At 36.7% G+C, this 16,186-nt stretch overlaps 1 pseudogene; it reads right to left on the bottom strand.

Moving 5' to 3' along the window:
- LOC122814278 overlaps positions 1–16,186 on the bottom strand; it is a 519,638-nt pseudogene that overhangs the window by 386,489 nt on the left and 116,963 nt on the right.

The following is a 16,186-nucleotide window of genomic DNA, read 5'->3' on the forward strand; positions in this document are numbered from 1 at the left end:
TTGTGTTTATGGCTGGTGAGGAGATTGAAACTTCCTAGGGCAGCATCATAAAATAGAGTTTGCAAAAACAAGAGCAAAAGTTTACAAAGAGAGAGGAGACTAAGAGAAAAAAATATTTTGGTGGATCTCATTGTCATGGTAGGAGACAACTGCTCCTAGTGTGAGGGGTATAGCAGTAGGACAGATTGGAACACAGTGCCATAGCACACATTTTATTAGGCCACCGTGAAGGCAGTGTAAAGATATTTGACATGGTGGCCTTTTGATCTGTATTTAAAGTTATATAATGGAGGGTTGTATATCAGAGTGTGCTTTCTCTAAATGTTTGTTACTTAGACATTATAAAGTCATTTGGAGAGAAAGGACATTTATTTAATTCACTACTTCACATTGTGGATAAGCCTGTCCTTCTTCCAGCCAAGTTCCATTTCTATTATTAGTACTATGTCTTTAAGAGAGTGGTTGTTACTGCACAGTGACACCAAATATCACATTTTTCTAATTTCAACTGGTCTTCTACTGCTTTTATTCCATCAGAAACATTATAACATATAACAAAAATTTGACTTACTACCTGTATTACTGTTTTATTTCTGTATGCTATTTTGCTGTCTCCATAAACCATTTTAGCTGTCTACATTCCTTTCAACCTGGAATCATAAAAAAATCTGGACAAAGGCCCATGAAAAATAGGTGCAACTGGCCAAAAACCTGTATGCTGATTAACATAAAATTTGCATACACAATTATGTAACCCCACCCATTCCAGTGGAACATAGATGGACATATGTGTGTATGGGGGGTGGTCGCGTAATGTTATGCATCTTTATAATGCATTTCAGTCTTTGCATCTGTCCTATACGTTAATTTTCTGTAATTGTCACTTTGGCCTGCACACTGATTTTCTTGATGCTGTCAGTGCAAATGCAAACTAACTGACCTCTCTGTGTGTCTGTTGTGCATGCATAGATGTTCACAAGTGTGTGCATGTTGGAGCTGTGAGCTGCCTATGCAACACAGATGTGTAGGCTGTAAGGAGAAAACTAGTTCTATCAGGTCTGAGATTTTGGTGTTCAACTCAGAGACAGCATAATTAGCTGCTTATGAAACGATCTTCTGTGCATCATTACTTTGTCTCTGAAGATTTTCACCATCATGCTAATTGGTAGACCGGCCTTAGTCAATTACCACTGACAGAGAGTCTCCCTTAGTCCCAGGGATAATGTGATATATTTTTGCTACAGGAGATAAATTTATCTAAAATGGAACTTAAACAGTTTATCAGAAATTATTGGAAGCATTCCAGGTTTCTTCCACTTCTTCCAAAATTATATTAACAGGGATGCAAAACACAGTTAAAGGTATTTGACGTAACTGCAAAAAAAGAAAAAGAAAATAAAACAATGGATGTGGAACTAGCTGGATGCCATGCTGCAAAACAAAAAAAGGACAAATGTTAAGATAAAAACTCACTATGGTGTCAATATACAGTCCTCCAAGATTACTTCATTTGATGTACAAATACATTAAAAACAAATGATATAATGGAGTTTATACTTACAACATGAGTATTTCAGTATAGCAAGAAATGGTCAGCTGAAAGTATTTGCACATTGCTGTGGGATGAGAAGAAAATGGCACAGAAAGTAACTTGTTTCTTTGAATTTATCTGATGTTTTTACAAACTTGGATTCTGGACATACTTATCAACTTCTTAGGGCAAGAAGTCTGGAAAAGCCTAAAATATGTGGGGGGGGGTGGACAAAGGTCCCAAAATCGGGGCAGATTTTAAATATTGTTCTTATAAACTTATAAAGAGTTGCTAAAATAACAGATTATGTGTTAGCAGGGATTTTCTGAAAGATATAAAGTCTGTACCTCAAGTGTATGTCATTATTTAGTGACTTCAGTTCTCAATGATTTGCTAGAAAGCCACAAATGTTATGTAAAACAGGACAAAAAAATGAGACGAAAATCTGAACAATTGAGGGGTATGATTCGGTTTGCTTCATTTCATTCAAATACTATGAAAACAAAGTTTATTCTATGTAAATGGTGGTATAAAACATATACAGAAAAAATCAAAGGAGAGAAGCTATCTTGGAGTATTTATAGCTCAGGATTTATCCTTTACTGAACTTACAAACTATATATACAAGTAGAAGTTATTATGCACTACTAAGAACAATTGCACTTCTGACACTCCTGTAAATGTCTGTCCCAGATCCATAGAACTAATACAAATCTCAGCACCAGAGGTATTCCAAGCCAATGAACAAAATGTGTTTTCAATGTCTCAAAGAAAAAAACTCCAAGCCAGTGAACGTCAGAATCGCTTGCAATGCTCACCTCAGCACCCACTAAATCTGATCAAAATGAGGCAATACTATTTAAACTATAAGAATGAGGTAATGTCTGTTCCATTTTTTCCTTTATTCTTAAATGTAGGAGATAGAGGAATCCAAAGTGCCGTGGCCAGAGAGAAATTTTCTCATCCTGATGACTGCTGTGCCTGTGTCCGGGTGTCCCTCCTGATCCTCCTGGTCTGGATCTGGGTCTCTGTGGTCTGGGATGGGATGAGAATGGGATTCCTGAATTTTCAGTAGTTGCAGACAGCAGACTCTGGGTGGTCGTGGACAAGTCTAGGATTCCAGACTCTGCACACAACTTGAACTTGCACTGCAGCAGCAGCACTTCAGGCAGAAGTTAGTTAACTTACTTATCTTTACTTATTATTATTAAACAGTAAAAGGAAACAGGCTCAGCTTTACAGCTCCTGCCTGCTCTGCTTGCTATGTGTGTGCTGTGCTGCTGAGTGCTGATGTGAATGAACGTCGTTAAGTCAAAAATGAATGTAGTGACTAGACTAGTGAGTATGACTCCGAGTCTACGAATGATCATCAATACATTAAAAAAAGGTAAACAAACTACAGACAGTCTGAGCCCTGTTCCGATAGGTTGGCAGTCTCCTTCATGAAGCTGATGTCATTGCACCCGCACTGCACATGATGATGTGAGCAACAACTTTAAAAAATAAATACAAATATTAAAAAAAAAATGGGAATTAAAGGGGTCACTTGGGAATTTGCGGCACCCCATTATTTGAACCTCAAAACCAGTAAATACTGAGGAATTCAGTACGGTTGAGAGGTATGGCTGTCTATGATATAGAAAATTATGATCAGGTGACTGATCATAAATAAACTAAAATGTATGAGAAATGTATTCAAGAAATTCAATTCAAAAGTGAAGATCAAATATGAATTTCTTGAACCCATTTTGAAAACATGTTAATGTAGAGATAATGTTTTGTAATAAATGAGGAGTTTTACCTGCTCTGAGTAGTACAACTGAAAAAAATTCCTTTAGGATTGCAAAATGAACTGTTCAACAAATTCAAATTGTCAAAGTGCATTTTGTATCAATCAAAAACATTAAAAGCTGTGGACTCTTTGCTCAGCCACACTTTTATTGTTTCTGTGGAAGTGCAAAGTATTATACAGCTTTATTATTCTGATGAAGTTTTTGACGAAACGTGAAGCCTACTGTGTGTACGTCTGGTTCATTCCTAATAAATCGTGTGTTTTGGATTACTGCTTTGAGCTGGCTTTGCTACAACTACACTTTTGAGTACAGCAAAACTTTTTTTAGCCTTTTTTTACCGCTCTGAGTTTTGGTGCATGTTTTTGCATTATTATACAGCTTTCATATTCGACTGTAGGCTTCCAGTGCATTTCTGTGATGACTAATGTGTGTGTTTGTGTGTTTGTGCGTGTGTGTGTGTGTGTGTGTGTGTGTGTGTGTGTGTGTGTGTGTGTGTATGGGGGTGGGCAGTGCAGTTCTCCCTCATAACAAGGTTTTGATGTTTGAAACTCACTATAGCAGGGCTCTTTTCTTTGATTTTAGAGCCTAATCAGTGCATTTCCCGTTTTATAGCTTCTGGTATTATTTCATTCTGGCAAAGCGAAAATCTTCTGCTAATTCGCAGAAACATTTTGGAAATGAGTAAGGCATGCATCTAGTAAATTTATATCATCAACATAATTAATTAGATTATTTACGCAAGATACAAAATGAATGCAAGTGTAAAATTTGTTAGCCTTTCAAGAGTTGGCACAGGTAATTAATAGTTGCATTGTATGATACAATATCTAGCACGTCAGATTGTAAGTGATGTCTCACAAAAGAAACCCAGTTAGTATCTCTGTGTAGAATAATCTTCATTAAGTGCTGTATGATTCTGCTAATTATATGACTATTATACACCTCAAATAGCATAACAGAAAGCAGACATGCTGCCACTGTTTCCACACTCAGTGGAAGAAGAAAGTTATAGCACTGACAAATGTGAGAGGAGGACAGGAACTTTGAACTATCATGTATGGAGTTATTCAATGAGGACTCCTTGTGGTTTGTACAAGTAAAGCATGACATTAATACATGCTTTGCTTAACATGATTTCACTATTATTTGTAAAGTGGTGATTGACATTCATCTTTTTTGATATTGTGCAATATTAGCAAATGTGCTTACTATAACTAGGTGACATTATCTTACACAATGCAACAACATATTTCTGAAATAAGTCTATTGGTTAACTCATAATGGTTTTCAAATTCTGCCAGATATGCAGAATTTCAGCCATTGTCTCCATAGCTTTTAATACTAAGTTATATAACCATTAAATATTCTTATTAACCTCTCAAATTAAGCCTTTGTGCCTAATTTTCATTCTCTGTTTTTAAGAAAATTAAAATGGGTAATAAACCACAACTCTTTCATAGAAATATTATATTCCTTGTACATGGTGAAAGTTTAAAGGCAACTTACGCTATTCATGTTTTCAGAGACATCAAGCACTAAACAGATAACTCTGGCACCAGCCTGCAGCAGTGTCACTATGGGCGGTGGTGGAGAACTAGTCATTGGTGTTGTGTCTTTAAGATCTTTTGAATTGCTGATCACATCCCATGTGCTTCGATAATTGCACTTTTGATTCTGTAGGTTTGGAGCTTCAAAGTTGTGTGTTGTGTCATCACAGAAATCTACCACCTAGCAGAAAAAAAGAGCGGAGAAAAATCAACAGATGGCATATCTTGTTGTGACTAAATAAGCTGAAATCACTATTCAAAAATGTACTACATTTGTGTTTGAAAACATTGTTAAATTATAACATACAGAATAACTATTTCTGAAATGTTTGTCTCAGAACTGTTTCTAGTTCAACATGCTTGGTAACTGATTACCTTCCTCTTACTACCTCTTACTACTGGATGTCTTGTTTCCTCCTATTACTACTGTGTGCTAGTGGACATTCTTATGAAACTCCCAGCTTCTGTCCACAATCAGTATTAGGCTCTCAAACCCCCACATCATGCAGAATGCAGGATCTTGGCTGTGCCAACATGTGCCCCCAGCTGTCCCTTCAGCAGTTTGCAGTACATTCCAAACTAGGTTGGTGAAACACATACGTGCCATGCTTCTGCATCAGTAGACTGCCTATTCCAGTATGCAGAGTTTAGTATAATTCCATTCTTTTTTCTACCATGTGTTTCCTTTCTCCTTTATGATACTTATCTGTTGCTTCCCAATATCTTCTTAGGTGAAAGATCCCTTATGTTCTATTCATAATTTAAATACGTAAAAAACAGAATAATGTCTGGACTTCATCTTTGTTTTGAAAGATACATGCAGAAAAATAATCTGCCAAACTAATCCACCTCCAAAAATATGGATCTTTTTCCATATATAGATACCAGGACTGCATTGACTATCCAGGAGTACTTCATTAGTAGTCCATGTAAGAAATGTTTTCTTTCTTACAGAGTAGATTCAATATTCCTGATGCACCCAAGCACCTGATGGTACTTTCATATGCTGAGCAGCGTAACTCACACTTTCCCATTCTTGTTTTTTTTTTTCAAACTGGCTTATGCAAGTTGCATGCTTTCCATTAAACGTAGCATCTCCAAATTCTTTGTTCCAAGTGGATATGGACAGTTTGTCTGCTTCTGGTCATTTTTCCCAAAACCTATTATTAGATTTTAATAAACATAACACAACAGCATTGCAGACTTCAGAACATTCATAGAAACAACATATTAAACTACATATGAAATGGCAGCAAGCTCTCATTAACACACATTGTCACAATATTAGATGTAAATGGCATTGGGAGGTCACTAGCAATCCATAAGTAGTTACCAGACATGCAGTCCAGGAGATCATTAAGGAGCCTAGTCCAAATTCCCAAATGCCCCACAGCACTGTCTGGTTAAGTGACTTGCTCGAAGTCACACAGTAGGCAGTTGAAAGTGGAAAGTTTCAAATCCTGTTCTCTTGAAACAGGAAGCGGCTTACTAACATAGTGTGTTGGTCCTCTGCATTAACTGCAAGAGGACTAAAAAAATATGTGTACTCAAGATGATAAAGAATTAAAGGAGAAAGGAAAGGAAAAGTAGATAAGAAAGAAAATAAAAACAAAACAAGGAAAGAAAATATGCAGATAAAAGCTCTTTTATTTAAAGGCACTTGGTAGATCTCATTGCTATCAAGAATAAAAGCAACATGAGCACTTATTTGCTTTCCTTTGAATTCAATTTATTCTCTGTCCCTTTTTCTACAAACACTGCTCTACCTCCTACCCCCTTTCACACTAATACAGCGTTCTGCATCAAAGAAATTTAAATTTTGACTAATATTTCCATTTCATACATACCCATTTGCAACCCATTATCTACAGCCCCAGTCTACCTCTTACATTTCCACCAGTACTGTCATATTTCCACTTATGATACACAAGCATCCAAAACTGTTGCCACCAACCTTAACCTTGTCCCATCACCAAACAGCACCATCTTATCCCACCTGCTGCAGACTATCCACCTTCCTACCTTCTTCCTGTCATTTTTCAGTCTTTCCTTCAACTGTGGTATTGATTTTATAAGTATCTACTCCTGGTTTTGATGTTTTGCAGTTGTATTTGCTTCAAATAGCCTCTTCAACCACTCGGTCATCAAAACCCCCTCTACTCGGTCCTGCCTACTCCATATCCATGTCTATATTTCTACCCCTCTCAAAAGGCACTGGTTTCCCATACTTACTTCTGCTATAGTCCACCTACTTGTTTTCAGAGTGCCTACACTTCCTGAAAGGCCTACCACATTTTTGCATTTGCAGCTCCCTACCTCTTGCTCACTACATATACATGTAAACTAAATGTTATTTGATTATAGATTCAAAGAAACTTTATTGTCATTTAGGACCACACAGGAAGTTTCTGCCCAAGATTTTCTCAGCCACCCTCACCACCCTCTGCAGTTTCTTCTTCTCAGCAGCTGTGTAGTTGCCGAACCATGCTATGAAGTTGCTAGTGAAGATGCAATCGATAGCTCCCCTGTAAAAAGTGGTAAAAGCAGACAGTGGGAGCCTGGCCTTTAGCTTTCTTAGGAGGTGAAGCCTCTGTTGGTCCTTCTTAACTATATGGTTGGTGTTAGCAGTATTATTATAATATTATATATTATTCTTAGATTAGTACTAGGCCAAGTGCCCTTGTGAGCCATTTTAAGCCTGGACAATTATCCCTTGTGAGACTCAAACTCTTCACCTTGTGTTTGTAAGGCAAACACCTCAACCATTAGGCCACCCTCCCTATAATTATATATATAATAATATATATATATAATCACTATAATTATTATTATAGTTAGCAGTATATATATATATATATATATATATATATATATATATATATATATATATATATATATATATATATATATGAATCTGTTACATTACTGAAAGTTCAATTCAGCGAAACTCAGTCCAGTGAGATGACAATACTGAAACTGCATAAAACTGAATGTTTACTTTTCTGAAGTTTAAACTATCGAAACAGTGGCTGCGTGTGTTTCACAGCACTCAGAGCTTCTGAATTTGAGATTGTAGTACGGTGAAGATTGGGAAATATACCCTTTTCCTCACTGTAGTGATATCTTGGAGTTGGAATATAATTTACATGGTGTGTGGAGGGTGCAGGGGGACTTGACCCTGTCCAGAAGTGTAGGAGAAGCTGTATTTTTGTTTTATGTTGAATTAGTTGCTGTTTCGATATTTTAAACTTCCGGATAGCAAACGTTCGGTTGTATGTTTTTTCAGTTTTGTTGTCTACTTGGACTGCTTTTCGCTGATTTGAACTTTTGGTACTGTGACAGAGACATATATATAACACACACACACACACACACACACACACACATATATATATATATATATATATATATATATATATATATATATATATATATATATATTGTGTATATATATATATATATATATATATATATATATATATATATATATATACACACACACACATATATAACACCGCCATTCTACCCATAAAGATTTAAATGCAGTGCAATGCTGAAGTTGACTCCACTGCATTGCCACAGTCAGTACCAGTGGGTGAGAGCTTGTCTGTGTGTCTGGAAAAAAGTTCCCTTTTCTGGAGGGGAAAAAAAAAAAATATATATATATATATATATATATAAATATATATATATATATATATATATATATATATATATATTAGACAGTATGATGACCCAGAAGGTAAAACAGTAAAGCATAGAACCGAAGCTGTCACAGGAAACAGAAGTTTAATCCATCATATAAAACATAAAATGTTAACATCAGGTTAAAAGCACAAAAGCACTTTTTTCATTTTTTCACTTTTTCTCAATTACAAGTTGATTGCTTAGCAAAGCTGATTTGTTAATTGAAACAATGTGCTCTATAAAAGGTGTTAGCATTGGAAGCAGCCCACATCTGATGAAGTAGGAGAAACGAAAACGTACTGTGTATTTGGAGGCGTTTATGTGAACTGTTTGTGGCTTGTGGATTAAACTTCTGTTTCCTGTGACAGCTTCGGTTCTATGCTTTATTGTTTTACCTTCTGGGTCATCATACTGTCTAATTTCAAGGTTGTTTATCGTGTTGGTGACCAGGTTACCTTATTTATTTACATATATTTATATACATACACACAAACACACACACACACATTGTGGCAATGCAGTGGAGTCAACTTCAGTATTAAACTGCATTTAAATCTTTATGGATAGAATGGCAGTGTTAGGTAATTTGCAAAAGTGCAAAATGCAGGGTTTTACAAACATTTAATAGTGGCATTCAGTCATACTGTATTATAATTGATTTCCGTTAGGTTTGGGTATATATGATTTATTTTCAAAATGAGGAATGCAGTAAATTCTCGGAATATATCTGTACTGAGATGCCATTATGTCAGAAGTAATAAAAACTCTTATAGTTATCCTTAATAGGGTATTTTCAATAATAAGAGTTATGTCTGCCCCCCACATTTAAATTCACATGCAATAACACTCATACCTGACGATAAAGCTGTTAAACATCAAAACAACTGCTTCTCTTCACTTGCTGATACCAATGCTGCAGTGACAGACACAGAAGGCAAGTAATATACTGCACATGCATAACCATATTCATTAGCATGTGCATGCACAGTATATCTTAACTCTATCCATCTGATTCATACCAGAATACATAAAATGATCAAGGAACATGGATTACACAAAAGTGTTGTTTAAAAAAGGTAAAACATTTTGTATGTAAAAATGCAATTGTATGAGAGCAATACAGCATTACAGTGTTATGATTAATTCATATTCTGCTCAGTGTGGGTAACTTTAGTGTGATCACTTGCGCTGTGCCCTCATGGCTAAATGATGATATTATCATGAGGAAAATAAGAATCGCATTGTCCTTTCATAGTGTATTGCCATAGTAAAACTGGACCAGTTTCTTTAACAAGTTTCTGCTTTTATAGTGGTTCAACAGCATTGCTAATATTTGTCAGGTTTTTCATTCCATATTGCCACTGCATATAAGCTATGTCCAGTTAGACATACTTGGTTAAATAATGAAATAACACTCTACATGGCATAAAATACACACATCCATTGATAAACATCTGGAAATGTGCTTATTTCATGCTTAATATCACCATTAACATATCCTCTCTTTCCTCATAAGGTAGTACATTGTGATGTAAAGCAATATTAGAAATGGTATAGCAGTACTACAGAAAAAATACAGACAAGCCTGCATCCAGCAACATATCATTTCACAGATATTTATACACTGAATCAAACTGCATTTGCAACTTGTCAAGCTTTCTTAGGGCATGGAGTTAAATGGGAAGTGAGGTCTGTTAAATAGGTAATCTAATATCAACTGCAAAAGTATCTACATTTTTAAGTATTTGACACATTTTAAATTTAAATAATCTATGTATTAAAAAGCCAGATTATTATTGCTTATTTTTAGCAAATATAATTATCAGTTATTAGTTAAAACAACTTATTTAATTATGAAACTCCACCCTCTTAAAAAGTAGCACTTTAAGCCTGTAAAAACACTAAAAAAATGCAATGCAAATTTGTGGCCTCGTTTTAACATTTAAAAGGTAGACATTTTTCAAGACTCAAACAAATGTTGCCCCTTAAAATGAGTAGTTTGAGTCCATATGGATATTGTGGTAATTTGATACAGAAAATGTAATAGTTTTCAATAACTCTGTTCTAGACACAGATTTACAAATACTCTCCATAATGCTATTATAATGACAGTGTCTTCCAGTAACTGTATAGGAAACTAGGGGCCATGCAGACACATTCTGGTTAACGTAATTTCACTAAAGTTAAAAAAAATGTAAATCATACACCTTAGCTGTCATCATTCAACAGGTAACATGTTTGGAAAGAAAAACATTTTCATCCAATATTACACAAACTCGAACATAATCACTCACAAAAATTCAAATGCCACATTACAAACTTCTTTTAAATATATTTGCTCAGGTACAGGTGGTAACTATGGCAAATCCCATAAGTCAAGAAGTGATACTTGTGTCTTATCAAGTCAGTCAAGAATATGTTCCCTGTGGTTTACTAACTGGCTGGCAGATCAGAAAAGTGACCAGTCAAGACTAGTGCCACTGATCTATGAAAAGGGCAAGAATATCCCTGGATATCTTTTCATATGCCTGGAAAATTTCATTGCAATTTTCATTCCTATTCCAACTCTCCTAAGAAGCTTGAACAATTTTATGGTTAACCATTTTCCAATCTCAACACTCAATTATAAAATTCATGAATATAAATAATGATTACACCAAAAAAGAAAAATACTTACAGTCTTGTCAGTAGGGCTCACTCTGATAAAGAAAATAACTGGAAAGCTTCCTCTAAAGGGCTATACTATATGAACAGATACATCATGGAAGGACAGGTATCCATTTCCATGAAAAGTAATTATCTCTTCTGTGACCTGTTGTTGTATTTAGAAATTGAACTAACAGTCTAATGTTTTTCTATTTAGTCTGCTCAACATCATTCAGTCGATGAAATTACTTGGTGTAGTTTTAGTCTTTGGTGATTTCTCCTACTGTGATTAGGAGACATTCATGGTGGACCTCTCCCCAAGGCTGTGTGCATTCCCCCACTTTTTATTTCTTAGATGACAGCATTTTTTTTCTTTTTTTTTTTACTCAGGTGTTTTATGGATGGGGGCTGGAACAAGGAAGAGCTCAATACTGTTAAGTTAGGAGAAGTGAGACAGAGAGGGTTTCTGGTATTATTTGGGAGAGACTTGTTTTTTTTCTTCTCAATCATTACAACCCTGAATGGTCACTTCCTGGTTTGCCAGCCAGTGAGTAAACCCCAAGCAACTTCTTTCTAATTAGCTAAGTAACTTATAATCTTTCCCATCCTGCATATGGAATTTTCCATCAATGAGAGCCACTCTTACTGTGATAAAACTAACCACCTAGACTCATTTCACATGCATAAAGTAGCTGTTTTCACTGGTGGAATTGTAACCAACAATTGCTGATCATCGGGGAAAAGATTACCTTTTATTACTAGCAAACCTCTTTAGGTTTTCCAATGTTAGTATGAAAAGAAAAGACAATTTTGATGTTTATATTTGAACTTCGTTAACTTAGTTGATTCCTTAATGGTCAAGGTATGCCAGTTAGTGGTGACTGTCAATTTATCTACATCACTTTCTGTACATGAAAAAAATACATTTAAAATGACTATTTAGAATATAAAGTCTGAATGTTTGTGAATGAATCTAATGGATTAGTGAGCCCTGAAATAATCCAATGTGTGCTTTAAATCAAGCCAACATGTTCAATTCAGTACAAAGATGCTTTCTTTATTCAAACAAACAAGTAGGCATAAGCACTTTTGTTTCAAAAATGAAAGCAGTAACTTTATCAGATACAAGGAAAGTAAGGAAATGAACTGTTTTAAATAGGAAGTCTTACATGATATCACTTCCTGGATTAATGAAAACTACTGCCAAGTCTGAAACACTACACATGAATGTGTCAGCACAAAACAGTATAAATATCAAAATAGAGAAATATAAAAATACATATAAAACTGATTATGAAAATGTCAACACCCTAACTATATATTATAAACACAAGAATAAATATGTAAATATGTGTATATATAAAAAAGCTTTTAAGATGCTTTTAAAAAGAATATATATATATATATATATATATATATATATATATATATATATATATATATATATATAAATATATGAAAACATATAAATAAAATATGCATACAGTTAAAAATCCATTAGGAACAAATGAATAAATTTCATGTACATATGCATACAACAGGTATGAAGGCCATTTATAAAAAGCATTTTTGTACCAAATCCATATCTAAAGGGAATGTTTCACCTATCAAGAGCCCTCAATTTAAGCAGACTGCTTATGGAAAGGCTGTTATTTAAGCCTGGCTAGTGGGTGGCATCAGGTCGTAGTTGCTAAAGCAACTCAGCTTTTTTGAGTAGATATGGCCAGGTTGCCCCCCCCCCCCCATTATGTCTTTTTTGGACTTCAAGTGCTACAAATTTGAACTGGTGATTGTTGTACTCACTAATGTGTCTAGCAAGCGCATTCAATTCACTAGCATCCCTTATATTCCTATGGTGCTTGCTGATCCTATTTTTAAGCTTATGTTCCATCTTCCCCACATAAAAACACAGGCAAAACGAACATATAGCACAATAGACTACTCTTTCAGTTGAACAACTACACCTCTCAGGTATTTTTATTTTTGTTCTATTAATTTCACATTCACTGACTTCCAAAATGAAAGGGCAACACTTAAACATCTGACCCTTCCTATAGATTCCATCTTTATTACGTTCGAAAATGTTCTTCAGGTTAGGGCTCTTCTTGAAAACACACACAGGTTTTTCTCCTAAGATTTTAAACTGGGGTGTTCATAGGTTCATAGGTAGGTACTAGGCTATTGGCCCTAGTGCCTATATAAGCCTAGCCAAACAGTACCTGGCTTTTGCCACCCAAGAAAATTATTTTCCTGTGCCCCTGTCAAGCAGAGCCACAGAAGTGATCCCTGGGGTGAATTTCCTATCTCCCATCCAATCATCAAGATTTTTCTTGAAGAGTGCTAATGAGGAGCTTTGTTTGATATAGATAGGTAGTTTGTTCCAGAGTATGGGAAGTCTCTGGGACAAGAATCTATCCCTCCAGCATGTTCTGTTTATTGTGGTGACAAGGTTTAGGTCCCTAGACCGTGTAGCTCGGAGGGATTTGGATTTTTTTACGTGGAGCATGTCCAACAGCTCTGGGTTTGACATAGCTTTGAATGTTAGGCAGAGGTTGCCTCTGAGTAGGCAATATGTGACAGAGTAAAGCTGGAGTTTTTTGAGACAGTCTGCGTAGGGCATCTGTTTGAGGCCAGTAATCCTCTTCATAAGGTATTTCTGTGGCTTTTCCAGTTGTTGTAGATGTCTTGTGAGGTACATACCAAAAGGGGCGTTGTACTCTATAATGGGCCTAATGAGTGATGAGTAGAGGGGAACAATGACCTCTTTTTTCCTGGATGAGAAACCTTTTGTGATGAGGTGTGCCACGTAGAAGGATTTCCTAACTACTGTGGCGATGTGATTATCAAAGGAGAGACTACTGTCCACCTGTGTCCCAAGGTCTCTTATCACACTTTTGGTGTTAAGTAGACTACTGCCTATGTGGTAGTTCATAGGTACAGAGTTTTTACCAAAAGGGATGACAAAGCACTTTTTGGCATTGAGCTTGAGGCCATGGCTTTGACACCAGGCATCTGTCTCAATTAGGCCCTTTTGTAGGATGTCCACATCGTTTGGAGTTTTGATTATGGCTCCTAGTTTGCAGTCATCTGCGAGCTTTGTTAGCCAAAGACCTTCTGTGTTAGCCTGTACTTCAGACAAGTAAATACCAAACAGGAGAGGACCTAGGACTGAACCCTGTGGTACTGCACTTGTCACTGGTCTGAAGTTGGATTTATAGTCTGCTACTTTCACAGTGTAGGTTCTGTCAGTGAGCCAGTTGGCAACCCATCTTGTGACATAGGGATCTATACCTAGTTTAGTGAGTTTATCTATAATTCTAGAGTGGGAGATAGTGTTGAAAGCTTTAGCAAGATCTAGATAGGCTGTGTGTACCACCTTACCCTCATCTACGGCTTTGGTGACCACTTCAAAGAAGTCTATTAGGTTTAGGAGACATGATCTGCCTTTTACAAACCTGAACTCATCAGGCTAATGGGACGGTAGTTCCCAGGGTCCGTGGTGGCTCCCCCTTTGTGGAGTGGGATAACCATTGCTGTGCACCATTCAGTGGACACAAAGCCTGAAGTGAGGCTATAATTGAACATGGTACTTAGGTGGGGTGCCAGTTCATTCTGTAGTTCATGTAGAATGCAGCCACGTCCCATGGATGCTGTGTTCTTGACTTCAGAGAGTGTGTTTTTTACCTGTGCAGCCATGATTACAGGTATTTTGCATTCTTCTGGTTTAGAGATGGGCCCTTTAGGGGATGAGAGAGGGGTAAAGTTAGCACTGAACCTATCTGCCAGGATGTTGGCAATATCAGTTGGTTCTGTATATTTAGTGCCATTGTGCTCTAACTCAGAGCAGATCTGAGTGTTGCCATTGAGAATCTTGACATAGCTATAGAATGCTTTGTGGTTGTCTTTAGAATCAGTGGCGATTTTGTTTTCATAACTAGCTTTGGAGGATTTTATTAGGGATCTCAGCTTTTTACTGAGGCTGACCACAGAGTTCCTCCAGTCATGGGATTTTACTCTTTTTTGCAACAGTTTCTTTCTTCTGTTGTAGAGTTTGTTTATAGCAGGGGACCACCAGATTGGCTTCCTTTTTTTTGGAGGATAGCATCTTGGTTCTGTTAGGGATTGCACGATCCATGCACTCGTGTAAGTGCTTATAAAGTGCAATTGTATAGGATTCAGCAGTTGTATCTCTATTGTCCATCAGCATGAGTGTCGTGAAGTTTGCCACTTCTGCCTTAAGAAGCGTGAAGTTAGCTTTGGATAAATGTTTTACAGTGGTTTCCCTAATGGGGGATGGAGGTGGGATGTGGATGTCTAGGGTGATTTGCTTGTGGTCGGATCTGACCAACAAGGAATTGACCTCTGGTGTGGAACACCGGTTGCTCATGTTGGTAATGACCAGGTCTAGGATATTGTTGCTCCTGGTGGGGGTGTGGATAAGTTGATCCAAGACAATGGAATTTATGAATTCTAGAAAATGTTGAGCACCAAGAGCTGGTACATGAGTAGTTTTCCCAGTTAATGGTGGGGTAGTTGAAATCGCCCATTATTAGGGTGTTAGGTTGTACCCTAATATTTTCCAGTGTATCAAGGAATGAGGAGTGGGAATCCTGGGGCATGGTGGTAGATCTGTAGCAAGCTACAATTTGCATTGCGGTCTTGCCCAGAATTAGTTGCACTTGGATAATCTCAGATGCATTATGCTGAACAACTAGCCTGGAGGTGTGGAGATCCTTAATGAATATGGACACGCCTCTGTCTTTAGTGTTTCGGTCCAGGTTAGGTGGCCGAAAGGTGTGGTACGAATTATAGCCTGGTAATGCAGGGGTGCTCTCTGGAGCCTTGAACCAGGTCTCTGTCACTGCACAGATGTCAATGTTCTCCATTTTAAAGAGTGCCTCGAGTGAGTGCATTTTGAGGTTTAGACTTCTAGCATTAAGTAGCATTACCCTCAGATTTTGCTTGCTTGTACCTGTTATGGT

The sequence above is a fragment of the Protopterus annectens genome, chromosome 10.part0, assembly GCF_019279795.1.
Source record: "Protopterus annectens isolate FY-2018-M chromosome 10.part0, PAN1.0, whole genome shotgun sequence".
NCBI classification, from domain to species: Eukaryota; Metazoa; Chordata; order Ceratodontiformes; family Protopteridae; genus Protopterus; species Protopterus annectens.